The 17,304-nt window shown below is 41.7% G+C and overlaps 1 long non-coding RNA gene across 1 annotated transcript; it reads right to left on the reverse strand.

Moving 5' to 3' along the window:
• Positions 1-4,358: 4,358 nt before the first annotated feature.
• Positions 4,359-4,953, reverse strand: LOC146863162 (uncharacterized). The gene is made up of 3 exons (XR_014978562.1): positions 4,745-4,953; positions 4,554-4,663; positions 4,359-4,449 (listed from the first exon to the last, which is right to left on the reverse strand). It is a non-coding gene; the product is annotated as an uncharacterized LOC146863162 (long non-coding RNA).
• Between the last annotated feature and the right edge of the window lie 12,351 nt (positions 4,954-17,304).

The raw sequence follows: 17,304 nt of genomic DNA on the forward strand, positions 1-17,304 counted from the left end.
TCCGTTCGTGTTATGGCTATTCTTGCGCACATTTTGCAACTGACAGTCATGAGATTAACAACATGGAGAGACTCTCCAAAAATGTAAATTTAGAATTTTACATTTTTTAAAATAAATACAGAGACTTGAGACTTAAACACAAGAAAACACATACTTTTCAAAAGGAAAGTCAAACTCAAGCGAATCGATTGTTCTACTTTCTTTTTTAGAAGGATACTGACTGTCTCTCTTCATTATCCAATACATTATAGGCACCACCAATCCCCGAAAGTGCTGCAATTAAAAAACAACCAAGGAATGTATTGCAGTAGGTCAGAATGATAAATTTGCACATGTGCAGCTCTCATGCAAGGATTTTCAGAAAAAATTTAAATTTACCATTTGGGTGCGCCTCTTTTTAGCAAAAGTGCAAGTTTAAGTTATAAATTGCAAGCGCGTGCTCTTTTGTCACCTTTTTGTGGCGGCGCCAATGGGGTGCTGTCTAGAGAGGCCATGAATAGAAGCAGCCCTGCACATGTGAATAAACATAGATACATGCGAGCATGACAACAGCATCCATGGGGCGTTCAAGGTCATATAAGACAAACGACTCGGAGTGTGAAAGCCTCCACTTGCCCATATAAAAGAAAGCATGTGGTGATAATAAATTGGGAGGGATCCGGTTGATGTGGCATTGTTTTCTTTTAAAGTTGACGCTGTGCTGGGATCCCCTTTGCCACTCTTAGGGCCTCAGTTTCAATGAGGCTGCACCACCGGAGCATCACTTTTTGCGATGCTCCAGTGGTGCAGATACCTGCTCCATATTTACTATTATTATTATTATTATTATTAATCTTATAAGGTGCATAGCTACCAAAAAGGTTTCCCAGCGCCGCCATACAGGAAAAAAGTATAAACGGTCAAATTGTCGTGAACCTACTGATTGAACAGCCAAGCCTTTAGATGTTTACGAAAGTTACTGAGAACAGTTTCTTTCCTAAGGAATAGAGGAAGGGAATTCCACAGAAGAGGACCTAAATAAGCAAAGGACTGACCACCTAGCCGAGAACGTAGGACCCTAGGTACTACAAACTTTACCTGAGTAGCGGAACGGAGGGACCGCAAAGGAAGATACGGATGAACAATGGCCTTTAGATATTGAGGGGCACTACCAGATTTCACCTTAAACATATAGTTCAGGGTCTTGAACTTTATACGGCTGTCGACCCTGAGCCAGTGAAGTTCATGAAGAAAGCTGGAGAGAGGAGTCATTCTTGGAATCTGACATAACATCCTAGCTGCTGCATTCTGTACCAGTTGTAGCTTGCGCTTCACCTCCTTATTGGCTCCCAAGTATAGGATGTTGTCATAGTCCAATCTGGATGTTATGAGTGCTTCAATTACCGTTTTTTGTGTGGGACTAGGCAACATCCAAATGATCTTCCTGAGCCATTTCAGGATTGTGAAGCAAACCGAAGCTACTTTTAACACTTGCTGCTTCATTGAAAGCTGGTTATCAATAGTCACACCTAGGCAGCACTAAGCCACTTTGCATGGCTTAATGCGGCCTTTTAAATATTGTTCCCTTTAACGCAGTTTTCTGCCCTAAAGGGGTGTGCAGTGATCGTTGCTGCGGGTGTACCCAGTAACATCCATGGCTTTTTGACACTGCCCCAGACAGGGCCGGCTTTAGCACTGGTGGCGACCTGTGCAGCAATGTGTGTTGGCGCCCCCCCCAATGACCACCTCTGCCACAGATTCCCTCACTACCACCATTTGACAGTGCCCCTCAAGTTTCCATAACCATTCAATTTTAGATTAATTTAGTTTTATAGTGCCACTCACACCAGTTTTAGGTGTCAGAACACTTTACATCACTCACACATTGCACAGAGACAATCCTACATGTGTAAATGAGTGTACAGGAAATACTACATAACACAGAGGTCTACAAGGTGTAGGGGTCAAATGGCATCCCCTCTGGTAGGGTGGTAGGTAAAATGTTACACCAATGTTAGGGATTTTCTTTAATAATAAGAATTGATTTCTACCTAAATTAACCCTTTTTGCAATTTAGAATAACGAAAGACTGGGAAAATAAACACAGCTCTAATACATTCCTTGCAGTTTGTATACAGCTCTTTGATGACAGTTAATATATTAGGATTTTAACTTATAAACTGCAAGTAACAAAAGGATCTCTCTGACAAAAGTGGTAACCCATTGACCAATTTATATTATATGCACTTTTTGATCTGAATGGGACATGTTCTTTGCAGAAGGCATATAAACCCTCTGCACTGCGAGTCAAAATGTCTTAGACAAAGCTCTGGTCTCCCTGCAGAAAGAACATTGATCAAATGAGTTATCTTGTCATTTTTTTTTGCTGGAACTAGGAACGCGGCATCAGGTGCTTTTAAAACAATAAACATGGCGCCCCCACCCCAAGTCAGCGCCCGGTGCGATGGCACCGATCGCACCGCCCTAGAGCTGGTCCTGGCCCCAGATCTATGAGAAATCGTAACTCTCAGGCAGTGCCAAAAATGTACGCCTCCCCAGGAAAGGTGTAAGGGAGGCGCAACGAGGTGAAATAACTTTATTTCTTCTCATGTTTCAGTTTTCTTTGTGTGATGCATTCTGCAGCACACACAGAAGAGGAAAAAGCCTCTTGTTATTGTTTTTGTGCAGGAAGGTTAGCCTTCCTGCGCAAAAACAATCATCCCCGCAACGCAGGCACTCTTGCACCATGATGCAAAGGTGCCTGTGTTGGTGCATGGCAGTCCAATGTGCGCCAGCACAGGGGAAAGGACAGCATTGCCCTGTGTCTGATAGATACGGTGCATTTCTGCCCTTTTCTTTTACCGTAGGGCAGAGCAGCAGGAAGACCTGCGCTTACTGCCCTACAGCAAACTCTTGTACAAAAGTCCCTCAGGTTCTTTTAGAAATATGTCCACCTTCTTTCTTCTGTGGCCACAATTGTTACCTGTTGATTGAGGTCTGGTGGAGCTAGAAGCAGCAGCTCTGTGTATGTCACATCTGTTGGCACCCACTGCATGCTGTGGTGGTTACACTGCAGGGTGTTCACCCGGATACCGGCCTGAAAGTGTTGTTAGAAGAGCATGTACAAACAGTGGAAGACTCTCCAAGTAACCAGTGCAGCCTAAAAGAATGTGTGGTTTACCTGCAGACTGTGCATTGATTGAATTAATGAACAAAGGCCAGCCTCGGGGAGTTACAATTCGTTGGGCTAGTCTTGTAGGGCTACAGTAGCCATGGATGTATTATCTCACTGTTATTTACTGAGCACACATTGCCAACTATCCTAAACTTTGCATAATCTTATTTCATTGTTTATTTCATTAACTTAACCCCTTCAGTGCCCCGCCCTTTCCCCGCCCTGTGCCGGCCGTTGCATTAGCGGGCGGGGTTCATGACGAGATAGTCTCGTCATGGGCACAGCGCAACCGCGCTCCATGACGAGACTATCTCGTCATGGGCACTGAAGGGGTTAACTCTACGTGATGTAGTCAAAACCTGAAACCCTTGCTAGCCAAGACTCAGTTCTTTTCTGGAGTAGCCCCTCTCCCAGTTGTTATGTAATTTTAAGACCACCTAACAGCTTTCCTCAAGAAGCTCTAACCTTCCTCTTTAACTGTTATCTGATTTACTCTACACAGTATTCTTCACTTGCAATAAAACTGATGAAGCAGATTAACTGCCTAATTCGTGACTTAGAAAACAAAATTGTGTCATCGTTTGAAAGAAAATGACAAACATGTACAATGGATGCTCATTTATTGTTGAACTGAGTGAAATATAGTTTAGAAAGAAACTTAGGGGCTCATTACGATGGCGGGCGGACATCAGTCCGCCCGCCATCGTTGCGGTGCTGGGACCACCCGCCAGACGTGCGGCGGTCCCACCACTTTCCTTTATGATTGCGCCCATCCAGGGCATTTAACATTGCGAACTGTGCTGCTGGATGCAGCACTGTACGCAATGCTAAAATTTATCAAAAAAAGATTCCTTTCTGTGTATTACTCTTTTAGTTGGTGACCATGAGGCCTACACATTTAGATCAATAACCTTTGATTTTTGACTGTGACACTGGACAAATATTATTACTCCAGACTAGAATATACTTTTTATTACTCTCAAAATTTATTTTTCATAGGAAAACACTTATGTTCAATAAAATCATATTTTAAAATTGCATTCAATATATACTCTGATTGGGTGCTCTGGTACAGTCTTATATATGCTATCTAACAATTCCGTATTACGGTATCTATCTCAGAGTCACACACACTTCAAATCATGAACTTTCAAAATTGCAAATTAAATACTACACAAATACATTTCATATGCTTTAAAAAGTCCCACTGTCGACGCGTTTCGGTGCATAGGTTACAATAGTAGCACCTTCCTCAGGACGGACGAGAATTTAAAACCAAAGTTTTGTTCTTCTTTCTAAAAAAGAGAATGCATATAATTAATACCATTTCCCTATGGAGAGTTGATTCTAGTTCTGGGCTATGCTGTTAGTGTCACTTATACATATTGTCTGCCCTTACTTTAAGTGTAGGGGTTGAAGTCCTTCTGTGGGTGTTCAGGACGACTTTATCACCTCTCAACTTTTGTGATTTTAGACCACTTGCATCATAGTCAGTGGAGTCATAGAATTCTACAAAAAGAGCATGGAGTTATTTCACCATACTTTTTGAGCCTATTAGCCTATTCTCATGCTGTTAAGCAAAACACTTACTTTTAAAAAGTCACGTTGACACATGTTCAATGGTGTCTTAAAGCAGGTACGTCTTTCGATATGCACCGCCTGTATTCAATTGTTTAGCTGTGCCTGTAAGGTACATAGATAATGCTATATACTTCAAATAATGATGTCATGGCACTGGTGTTTATTCTCAACAAATACATCCATATACCTACCAATAGGTTTTTCGCCTAATGTTTAAGTTCAGGCTGTCCTTCCCTGCACCTTTTCAAGTGGTGTCCTGATACCTGTACCGGTTCAGAACCCCTTTCTAATTTAGAAGGAGTAGGGGATAGGTAGATGTCTAAAGCCATGATCTATGGATAACTGTACACTTAAATTGAACGTCATGTTATTCCGGTACAGGTATCAGGACACCACTTGAAAAGGTGCAGGGAAGGACAGCCTGAACTTAAACATTAGGCGAAAAACCTATTGGTAGGTATATGGATGTATTTGTTGAGAATAAACACCAGTGCCATGACATCATTATTTGAAGTATATAGCATTATCTATTTACCTTACAGGCACAGCTAAACAATTGAATACAGGCGGTGCATATCGAAAGACGTACCTGCTTTAAGACACCATTGAACATGTGTCAACGTGACTTTTTAAAAGTAAGTGTTTTGCTTAACAGCATGAGAATAGGCTAATAGGCTCAAAAAGTATGGTGAAATAACTCCATGCTCTTTTTGTAGAATTCTATGACTCCACTGACTATGATGCAAGTGGTCTAAAATCACAAAAGTTGAGAGGTGATAAAGTCGTCCTGAACACCCACAGAAGGACTTCAACCCCTACACTTAAAGTAAGGGCAGACAATATGTATAAGTGACACTAACAGCATAGCCCAGAACTAGAATCAACTCTCCATAGGGAAATGGTATTAATTATATGCATTCTCTTTTTTAGAAAGAAGAACAAAACTTTGGTTATAAATTCTCGTCCGTCCTGAGGAAGGTGCTACTATTGTAACCTATGCACCGAAACGCGTCGACAGTGGGACTTTTTAAAGCATATGAAATGTATTTGTGTAGTATTTAATTTGCAATTTTGAAAGTTCATGATTTGAAGTGTGTGTGACTCTGAGATAGATACCGTAATACGGAATTGTTAGATAGCATATATAAGACTGTACCAGAGCACCCAATCAGAGTATATATTGAATGCAATTTTAAAATATGATTTTATTGAACATAAGTGTTTTCCTATGAAAAATAAATTTTGAGAGTAACAAAAAGTATATTCTAGTCTGGAGTAATAATATTTGTCCAGTGTCACAGTCAAAAATCAAAGGTTATTGATCTAAATGTGTAGGCCTCATGGTCACCAACTAAAAGAGTAATACACAGAAAGGAATCTTTTTTTGATAAATATCTGACACCCAGTCCTTTCTGGTCCCTGGGAAACTCTCTTTTTTGAGATCGCAATGCTAAAATGCCATGCTGTGCATTTGCCTGCACTACGTGGCAGGCACCACGCCGTGCCTGCCATGCAGTGCAGGGAAATGTAGGGGGACACAGAGGGGGCCCGCAACGGGCCCCTGAATCCAGCCTCTGCCTGTGTTTTCGCGGTGGGATGACCGCCGCGAAAAGACAGGCAGAAAGGGATTTCCTAATCCCTATGGCGGTGCCTTGTCGCAATGCTGGCCTGTGTTTTGGTTCCGCAAGGCGGGCGGAAGAGGACCACCTTGTGGAACCGTGGCGGACGGGATTCCCACCGCCATCCTAATTCGGTGGTTGGAATATTCTGTGTGATGGTGGAAGCACTGCCACCAGCGGCCCGTCGGTGGTGGTCCTTCCGCCATCCTAATGACTCCCTTAGTTACTGATTCGTAAACGTATGCAGAAAAAGAGTAAAATTGATGTAAAATTGCTTGTTTGAATAACAGATGTGTACCTACTAAGATTCCATGGTATTCTTTTAACATGAACTAGAAATGCGAAAGTGATAACTCACATGCGTGGAACTATTATTCAATAATTTCTGTAGATAATGATATATGTGAAGAATTAACTGAACTAAATGCAAATTAGATGACATTATGAATGATTATTGAAGAGTTGCTTATTACCATATATGCTCATGTTAAAGTTTGCATTCACTGAGAAGAAGAAATGGAGTTGCACGTAAATGCTAATTCTCATTTCACTGAAACTTTCACAGAATAATCTTTATGTGTGCATTAATGGAATGTGCTGCAAATGAAATTTATTTTAAGATTTTGAATGAAAATTACATGTTGGTACTTTCGAAATGCAGTGGTATGTTATAGTTACATATGCCATATACAATGGACTAACTAACTTTAAGCACATATTAACACTGCAAATCACATCTAAATGTCATAATTCATATGAAAATGTATATTTGAATGCTTATATTTTTGCTTATTTTAGCCTAAATTTAAATAGGCAGATTTGCTTATTCATACAAATATTTTTCGTTTACTCTTGTTCGACTCAATATTACAAATGTATTGCAACTGTATCCTGGTTTAGGAGTTCTCATGGGCCTATAAGGGCCATTTGATAAAAAAAGTTGTTATACCAGGTACATCTGTCTAGGGAACCGACCTTACAAACTTCTTCATGTGCTTTGTTAAAGGATCTTTGTTTAAAGGTCCACCTCTACCAGATGATCTGATCATTTACGTAAACTGGAACACCGATTTTCACCTAAATTGTGTCTTCTTTATGTCTCATGACAAGCATCCTATTCGATCTGACCAATGGACTGAGTGGTCTGATCTGATGAGGTAACTTAGAAGGTTACACCCCGGAACTGTGATATTATAATATCAATTGGATTGATTATTGAAGGACTCATGCATTCTTTTTGCCACTTTTTCCATACGGATTACTTCCTATCAGACTGAGAGACATCTATCGGACTGGCGGACTCTCCTGGCTGATGTATATGCTGTGTGTGCTAATCCCAGACTTCTTTCCCTCAGGAGAGAGACCCTTTGAACTGACATGATCCACGTCCAATCCTGAACTTTTCTTCTAGAACTTTGGCTATTGATGGCCCAAAGAGATCAATTCGATGATTCTGTACTCTTAACCTTTAATGCCTGATATTGATGTATTTACTTCCCAAAAATACTGATAAAATCGAAGCATTTATGAATTCTGTTTCTGTCTCTCTATGACTAGTCTCCAATAATTGATTTTACATTTCCATAGTTTAAATGAGGGGTGGGAATTCAAACAGAAATGTCTCTCATCAACAGGTCCTTATGTTACCATTTTGTATAGCTTTAACTGAGTTACTTGTTTGTATGATTCTAGCTGGTCTAAATTTCTTCAAGAGATTTGGATTAGCAGTTATGATTCTATACTTATTTAGTGTATTATTGAGAGATATATACATGAATCTAATTACTAGCTTGCAAGTCAGTTTTCCAACTCCTGGTCCTCATTAGATGACTGGATTGGATCCCCGATATCCGACCCCTCTCAGCAAGATCCATTGGAGGACCAAAGTAAATGACTCTCAGGTGTCGTCCCAGGTACATTAAAGATCAATAGTAAATGGCCCCAGTGACGCTACAGAAAAACTTAACCCATCATTGCTCTTTTCTTACGTTTTAGCCCCCTCGCTCTTTAGTTCTCACTCGACTTCTTTATTCTATCTGCTCCTCTCTCCTGGTCTCTACTCTTGCCTCCTCTCTTCCCTCTATCATCCTCCCTTCTACTTCCAACTCGTCTCCTCTCAATCTTCCTCTCGCATCTACTCTCTCTACCTTGCTTCCTCTCCTACCACTCCATCTTCTTCCACCTCTTTATGCTTTTTTGAATCCTGACCCTGCCCTCCTACCATTTTTCCTCACTCCTATTTGCCCTTCTTTTACCTACTCCTTGCTCTAATCATCTCCATTTTCTTCTATCTCCCTATCCTTCCTTCCATTCCCATCTTTCCCATCCCTACTAACTCTCTAAACTCCACTCCACTCTGTTTAGCGTACCTCCCCTTGCCCCCAACCTACTTTCGCTCCCCCTTCCTCCACCACCCCCGTCGACTTCCACTTCTCCATCCTTCCTTGGACTCTTTCACCTCCTCTCTGCCACCATTCTCATCCCTATTCACCCTTTGCACCCCCTAACTCCTCCCCTACTACTAGTTCCTACACATTACTCTACTCCCCTCTACTCCCTCTTCTGCTCTCACTTCCCTCACACAACTCATTCAAATCACATCTCTAACTCTACCAACACCTCTTACCCCTCACCTCTGCACCCTGCTCAGGGCTGGGCCTTAGTCGCATTGACCGGTACAGTACCCCGGTTGGAAAGAAAATGTGGTGTTTGCAGTGGGGGCTGAGGGTCGTTGCAGTGTGATGGCAGGAGGTGTGAGGAAGATGGGAGGAGTGCTAAAAATTGCAACGAGGTACATTATGGGCTGATTACAAAGTCTTTTGAGGCCAACTAGGATGGAAGAGTTGCTGTTAGCAGAGCACTGAGTCAGGCAGGTCACTGTTGCACCCCTCGGAATATAGGCGCCCCGGGCCTGGGCCCAGCTCGCCCATGCCTAAGGCCAGCCATGAGCCTGCTCTTCCCCTTCTAACCTTGCATCTAGCCTTAGAACTTCTTCCAATCTACGCTACCCCACACCAATCTGTTGCCTCACTCTCATTACTTGTGTTACACTGTAAGGCGTGTTTACACAACCGTGGATACAGCCACAAAATAAAATGTAAATAAAAATGAATAAATAATTAAATCTGCAAACAACCGCATTATCTTATCGTAAGGATTCCATGTAATACTATTCGCACAAATGGGTAGTAATGACAGACCACAATCATACATACATTCATACATACAAATTAGCAAATTAATAAACTGTTTAATTTGTACATCAAGGATGATTTTTACAATGTTTATTTCGTGTAAATGCCCCTCAACAGAACACAACATTTTTGTGCAAACGTTCACGTTCAAATATAAGGCATTCATGAAACATTTGTCATAGCATAGAAGGCTGCGACCACGTTCATAATTTAAGGGAACACAAACAAACAAACCTACAAGGTAAATGGAACTCAATAAAAAGAAAACTCCCTGCAGGGCAAAGTCAAACTCCCAACATACATCACCTTCATCTTACAAAAACACAAAACTAGGATCATAAACAGATATATTTTCGAGATAAAAACATCTCAATGTGACTAAATGCTGAAGACCAGAGGCTAGAACTGATAACAAATAAACTCTTTATTACTGGCAATTCCTTCAAAAGCAAATTTTCAGAAAATTACAATTGTTCTCCAAGCTGCCTCAATGCACTTTGCTAATGCAGAAATAACAGATGGGACACGTGTTGGTTTACATGAGTGCGCAGCTGCATGGTGGGTGTGTATCTGTCTATTGTTCGATCAACCACAGTTTTAACCCCTCCTTTACTGGAGATAAATGCAACGTCCAATTAACTAGGAGGCTGTCAAGAAATAATGAGGTATATGCACCTTGTGGCACGAGATCTTATAATACCGTTGTAAACTGAACATCTAATTGAGAAAGTAGTTCTTAATCGATTTAAAAAGAATGATGATCATCAGGTGTCAAAGAGCCTTATTACTTATTATCCGACTGATGCTGTAGCTTAACCAGCAGGTCTTAGATCGAACTATTAGCATTTACACCAAAAAGGGTTTTATAGGTTCTCATGATCCGAGACCTGTGATTGGTCATGAGCATCATGTGCCGTGCAATCGGATTTAAGAACAACAAAAAATCGTATTCCTAACAGGATGACAACATATTCAACAGGAATAACAACGAGCAGGCTGGAGTGAGCAGCATTTTACAGCCCCACCCAGTCAAGCCAGCAGATGTGAGGGGAGTTCCAAAACTCCCCGAATGAACAGGTAAAGATTGATGGGTAAGTGGGTAAGGCTCCCCACCTCTCACAGCACCTACTGGACAGAGTCTCCAGACCCTAGAAGCCACCTATAGATTCCACATAATGAGAGGCTTCTGATTGTCTGGGTTGGCCATTGACCTTCAACCCTACAGCTTGATACCACAATGCCTCATTTGCCTGAGGCCACGAGCATCCACTGAAAAAGATGCTGAGTTAAATAATTTGAATTTTTGTTTTAGTAACTAACTACACCTTGCCTCAATATCTCGGCTGTCCACATACTGTGTAGCAACTATATTCCACGTCACAAGTTTAGGGTTTGTTTCCGTTCATGCAAGATTTGCACTGCTCACTCTTCTCTCTTCAAACCCTCTCCTTTGACTAATCACTCCAATCTTACAGCCCACACTCATCCAACTCGTCACACTGCCATTCATGCTCTAGACGGCACCTATAGATGGTGCAGCTGCAAGCGTGCACATTACAACCATCCAATATGGCATATCCTAACATATTCTGACATGAACTAATCACACCTACCCTAATTTATCCTAATCAATCTAACCTAACCTTATATGATGTGACATAACCTATACTAGTCCAACCTAATCTGACCTACCCTAACTGAATGTTCTGTGTTGGCTAAAGTGATCACGTACTCGACCCATTGACACGGATGTTGACAGTGCAACATCGTACACAATTCTTTTGCATGAGAATTGTGATACCCGACAGAAAACTTTGTAGCTCAAAACAGTGTATAACCAGGTTCTGAGGGACACAGGGCAACCCCAATAAATGTATTGGTCCCCGGATCAAGGACATTCCCATAGTCCAGCCTACAGATAACTAGAGCCTGGCTACGGTTCTCCAGGCAGAGGTAGAGACACTGAGAAACTTCCTAAGCCATTTGAAGAAACCATGGCAAGCTGCTGCCACCTTGTTGATCTGATGTCTCATGGTAAGTTTGCCATACAGCCAAACTCCAAGATTCTTTACAACCGGTACAGGGCTGGGGAGATTACCCATAGTTGTAGGCCACATGTGAGGTCCCCAGGAGACTGCCCACCATCGGAACCTCATTCTTTTCCCCGTTTAATTTCAAGGAGTTGGCATTCATCCACGACGAGACTAGGGAAAGGCAAGTGTTGAAGGCATATGCATTCTGATTGTCCTAAGAGGACAGAAATGGCACATTTTGTGTACCAGCTGTGTAAGAGAAAAGTGTGAGGTCACATTTTTCCACTGTCTCTGCTAGTGGTCTTACATATAAGTTAAAGAGAAGTGGGCTCAAAGTGGATCCCTGAGGCTAAGGGATGAAAGTTTGATCTGTGTTGGTGTTTATGAACCTGAAAGGTACAATCATGCAGGAAGGATTTTAGCCAGGATAGGGCAGTAATCTAAACTCCAAATACCTCTAATCTTTGTAGGAGTGTGGTGGGATTTACTGTGTCAAATGCTGAGCTGAGGTCTAAAAGGATCAGTACAGCAGCCCCACCTTGATCTAAATCATGCCTCAATAATTTGGTGACACCGAGAGCCGATTTGGGGGCATATTATCAAGAAACGGCGTTAAGATTATGGCCGCTTTAGCGGCAGAAAACTGCTGCTAAATCGGCGATAATGGGCTTGATAATATGCCCTTGATAATTCCCATAGATGCCCATGTTCTGGTGTCAACATGGGCTTCTATTGAAATTCTCGGCGGCATATTATCAAGCCCATTATCGCTGCTTTAGCGGCAGTTTTCTGCCGCTAAAGCGGCTATAATTTTAACGCCGTGCCTGATAATATGCCCCATGATGCTATAGCCTGCTGAAAATCCAGACTTTGAGGGGTGGAATAGGCCATTAAGTTCTGTGTGAGCTTTGAGTTGCTGGTTCACATGTTTAAAAGAGATATGTGTCTGTAATTTAACCAGGTAAATGGACCAAGATTATGTGGTTTTTTCAATAGAGCGGTAACCAGTCCCATTTTCCAAGGTTTGGGAAGTATGCCCTTCGACAGTGATGAGTTTGGCTATTGGATAAGCTGCTTCAGGACAGTGTCGGAGAGCTTACTGAGTATTGCTGCAAGGTTGCAGGGATCAAGTGGTGAGTCTGATTTAGTGGATACAAGAAGTGCCATAATAGAGGGCACATCTAAGGACGGAAACATATGCAGCTTGCTGGCTACATTAGGGAAACCTACTTGACTGCTAGCCTCACCTGTAATAGGGAAAGCAGCCTGGATGTCTATCACTTTTTTAAAGAAAAAGTCGACTAATTCATCACACTAAAGTTTGATAGGGGGTAACTGGTGTGATGTTAGCAGGGTCAGAGAGAGTTTTCACTACCTGGCAGAGGATATTTTATATGTATAGAATGAAGCTCTAGCAGCAAGAAAATTCTTTTTGTATGTCTTTAAGGATGAGTTATAACTTTATTTGCCCTCGTTGCTGTAAGTTTTAGCCCACACTCTCACTAGCTGTTTGCATGACTTTTTATTTTCATACAGGGAGTCATTCTACCAGGGGGCCGAGGGAAGGACTGTATGATGCTTTTTGTTGGTGATGGGGATTAAAGGATCCAATGAGGACCTGAGACAGGAGTCTATTGTTAGTATATCTGGTACTACTGAGTTGCATAGCAGAGGGGAAGTGGCTTCTGAGATGGAATTCCAGGTGAGCACGTTCAATTTTGACCAACTCCTGCTAGAGGAGACTGGGTGACTCTCTCGAGTCCGGGGCCTTATGTCCAGGGTATTGATCCCACCTGGAGTAGGCACCATGGTGTATTTCTAGGGGCCCATTCTGCCATCTGATGATAAAGGATATTTAAAATAAAACTGACTCCATCGGAACCTGAAACAAAGGTTGTTTTTCTAAATAGCATGCCAGAACATGGATAGAGGTGTACGGTTGCACCTGGGTTCACCACTGATAGTGGACAGCTGAATGACAGCTCCACACCTCCTCACCAGGGCGCTTCTGCATCTTTCGGGGTGTATGAACATGGCCTGACATGGACGCTTTGTCCCAGAGACAAAGAACGATACATCTTCAAACAGTGCAGACAGCCATATTGGTTTTACCAACGACAGGAGCAAAAGACTAGACCGCACCCCACATGTTCTGCTGATTTACATCATTGTAAGACTTGCTAGTCGAGCTCACCAGAAGCGATTGACAGAGAAATAGGACTTCCTTCAGATTTCAGACTGCTAATAAAGACTTTATAGTGAAGTTCTCTGGAAAACATTGCAAAGGAAACTATGTTTCCTACGACTAACCTTTCGCATGTCAGGATTCTGTAAAAAAAATTGAATCTCTCTCATTAGATCTAGAATTTACAGCTATAAGATAGACCATTTCCACAAATGGCAAATCAATACCCCTAAAAAGAAATACAATCTGGACATTGGTAAGTTTACTCACCTTCAGCTATTTCCAACTAGAACCTAGCAGTTCTTTTTTTTTTAAATCTATTTATTGAAAAAACAAATCAAATGACATCACATAAATCAACCAAATACAAAAGAAACCATCATTTAAAATGCACAATATACAATAAATGAAAAGTGGTCAACTCAAATAATCATGAACATTCCCAAAAGCATAGTCGAACACAGCTGGATTGAAGGATACGTATTTATAGATAATCTCCCTAGCAGTTCTTTTAATTCGTTTGATAACTGAATGATTACTGGCTCCTTCACAATCTGCTCTCCATTAGACTTCTTATAGTTACCAAGTGCGTTTCATACCTGATTCCCCACCTATAGGACAGGATACTTGTGAAGTGAGAGAATGATACTTTCAAACTAAATTTTCTCCATTGTTCAACTAAACTAGAGTTGTCCTGGTTGCCTCACACTGATTTTCTCTATTATACTGCTGAACATTATCTGATGTCCTGTTCTCCCCAACTTCCAAGGCATCCCACATTACACCATGACCCATTGCATAAGATATGACACTCGCTTCATTCCAATAAGTTCAACCAGCTTCAAGATCCAATACCCCTGATCAGTAACCTCAAAGTGAAGTAAAACGAAATGCAGATCCAATATTTTCATCGAATTCCTCAAGACATTAATCGCAGACATGTCAACTGGTTAAGAGATGATACAACCTCTGACATTCTTTTCTACACCTCTGATGCCTCAGCATTGGAAAGATTTTTCTTGCTTCATCATTCAGTCCTCACCAGATACATGATACCTGGTGGTCAGAACCCAGTGGTCATGACCCCGACTACCATGTCTCCTATAGCAGTAAACGTCTACTCTAATGCGAAGGTAATGATTCAGGCTATCCACAGCACCCTACAGGACTTTGACAAGAAATTTGCAACATTAAAATCTATCTGGTCCAATATAATTCCACAAATGATCAGGACTAATAAATCCACTACATTGTCACTAGCCAACCTCACCACTCCAGCCTTATTCCAAGCATTTTCTGCTATTCCTAAGACTTCAATAGCCATTCTCCAAGAATTTTCCTCAGTACTGTGACTCATTCCTGGTATTATTTCCCAATCTATTCCTGACTCTCCGATCTCAGTAAAAATCCGCTCCCCAGATGTCTCCTCAACATTGCCAGTCGATGATCACATTTTTGGCACTCTCCTTAATGCTAGATCAGCAGAAGAAATTATTTTAAATCCTCATCATTCAATAAGAAATACGCTTTTTGCCTATAACGGAAACATGGCTTTAGGACTTCTCCATCAAGGACCTTGTTAACCTTCTTCCAACAAACTATCATTTAAATAGGGGGAACAGAAGCCAAGCAAGAGGAGGAGGAGTAACTCTGGTGCATCTCAACTCTCTCCCTTTTAAGGTAGGAGGCAGTTTTGCCTTCATTAGAGGACATCTTAATGAAGGCTTTCCCTCTTTCACCTACTTCTTGATTTGTCTACCACCCATCTAAAAGCTGCCTTCCTACCTTCAAATCAGAATTACTAAACCTTGCTTAACATGCTCCTTTTGCTTTCCAACCATGTCTTAGTTCTAGGTGGCATGAATGTCCAGGCTCATGACTTGGAAAAGCCTATCTCTCAAACCTTCGTAAAGGATATTGACTTGCTTGGTTGCATACAATTGAGAAGAGGAACAACACATGAAGGTGGTCCCAGCATTCAACTACTATTCTCTACCTTCTCCAAAATCATCCCCCTGTGCCCCATTTGTTTATCTAGGTCCGACCACTTCCTAATCATATTCCTCTTAGAAATCTCACCTGGCAAACGATGTAAGCCCAATCACAATAGCAGTTTGGTAACATCATGGTGCAAACTAAATAATATTTAGACCAAGGTCTTCACACAGAAGTTAAATGGCATCCCTAAGCCTTCTCATAGTCACCCAGTTGACCTGTTGAAACACCTAACTGCAAAGGTTTCTCTGACTTTTGACTCCCTTGTGCATGTTAAAACTAAGAAGATAGGTCCCACAAAAAAACAACTGGTTTACAAATATCCTTCATACATTGACAAGGCAAGGAAGAACTTTAAAAAGATGCAGGAACAAACCCAAGCTCCCACCTGACTGATTAGCCTGTTAAACATTCTCTAAAGTAAATAAAGCAGGGTGCACAAGGGCAACAAGAGAATGTCAGTCATGCATGGCTGCAATTTCGAATTCCGACACTGATCTTTTCTACATCTTCAAAGCCACAACTTCCGCCATTGCCCCGAATTATTCCCTGTGCTTCACACCAGCTCTCTGGGATAACCACATGACATTCATCACCCACAGCGAGACCTGTAGACAGGAATCAAACTCCTCAAATGATTTAAGCATAATGCTTGATGCACCCCAATCCCCCCAAAGCAATGTGGGCATACTGCTTGGATTCGCATTAGCTTGGGAGTAAGAACAATGATGCCCTCCTTCAAGAAGTCATCCCCACCATCGACCATAGCCAATTCATGTTTGTCAACCTGGGTCTATTTACCTTTCTACTGATGATTACGAGCCCAGTAATAGCTCTCTAGAAAGGGGGGAGATAGCTCTTGATCTCAAACATGCTATCAGTACTTCTATTGTAGAGAAGCCAACTGTAGATCCAGAAGTCATGGAGAGCTACAGGCCAAACTCCAGCGTTCCCTGCATCACAAAAGTAATTGAAACAGTAGTCTCCTGACAACGTCCTCACCATCTGGGACTCTTGGGCCTCAAAGATGTACTGCAATCATCCTACCTAAGATAATGGAGGAACTCTGTATGACCCATGACGAAAGCTACCCTTGTGCCCTAATATTACTAAATTGATCAGTTGTATTTTACACTCTAGACAATCAATTCGTTGTTCAAAGTCTGTCCACAATTCAGATATTAGAACATGGCTCTAGCTTGGTTGTGAGGGATGCTTGCAATAAGTATGACCACTGCCAATCGCTTGGCGTAGCATTCCAGTCCATTGTTATTTTGCCCACCATGCCACCTAAGTTTGGACCTAGCCATATGCAAATCAGTGTAGACGGTAGAAACAGTCCAGCCCTAACTGTCAGGCCAGGTTGGGTTGGAATGTTACCCCTAACCAATAAATAGCCCAAGTGTGGGTAGAAAGTGAGGATTAGATTCTAAAAAAGAACTGGACAGTATGAGATCAGATTTTGAAATGCTACATGAACTGAATAGAACATCGAATTAGTAAGTAGTTTGTGCAACTAGAGTTCCTCCATTTGTTGTTTTTG

Source organism: Triturus cristatus, chromosome 2_2 (genome assembly GCF_964204655.1).
Source record: "Triturus cristatus chromosome 2_2, aTriCri1.1, whole genome shotgun sequence".
Classification (NCBI taxonomy): domain Eukaryota; kingdom Metazoa; phylum Chordata; class Amphibia; order Caudata; family Salamandridae; genus Triturus; species Triturus cristatus.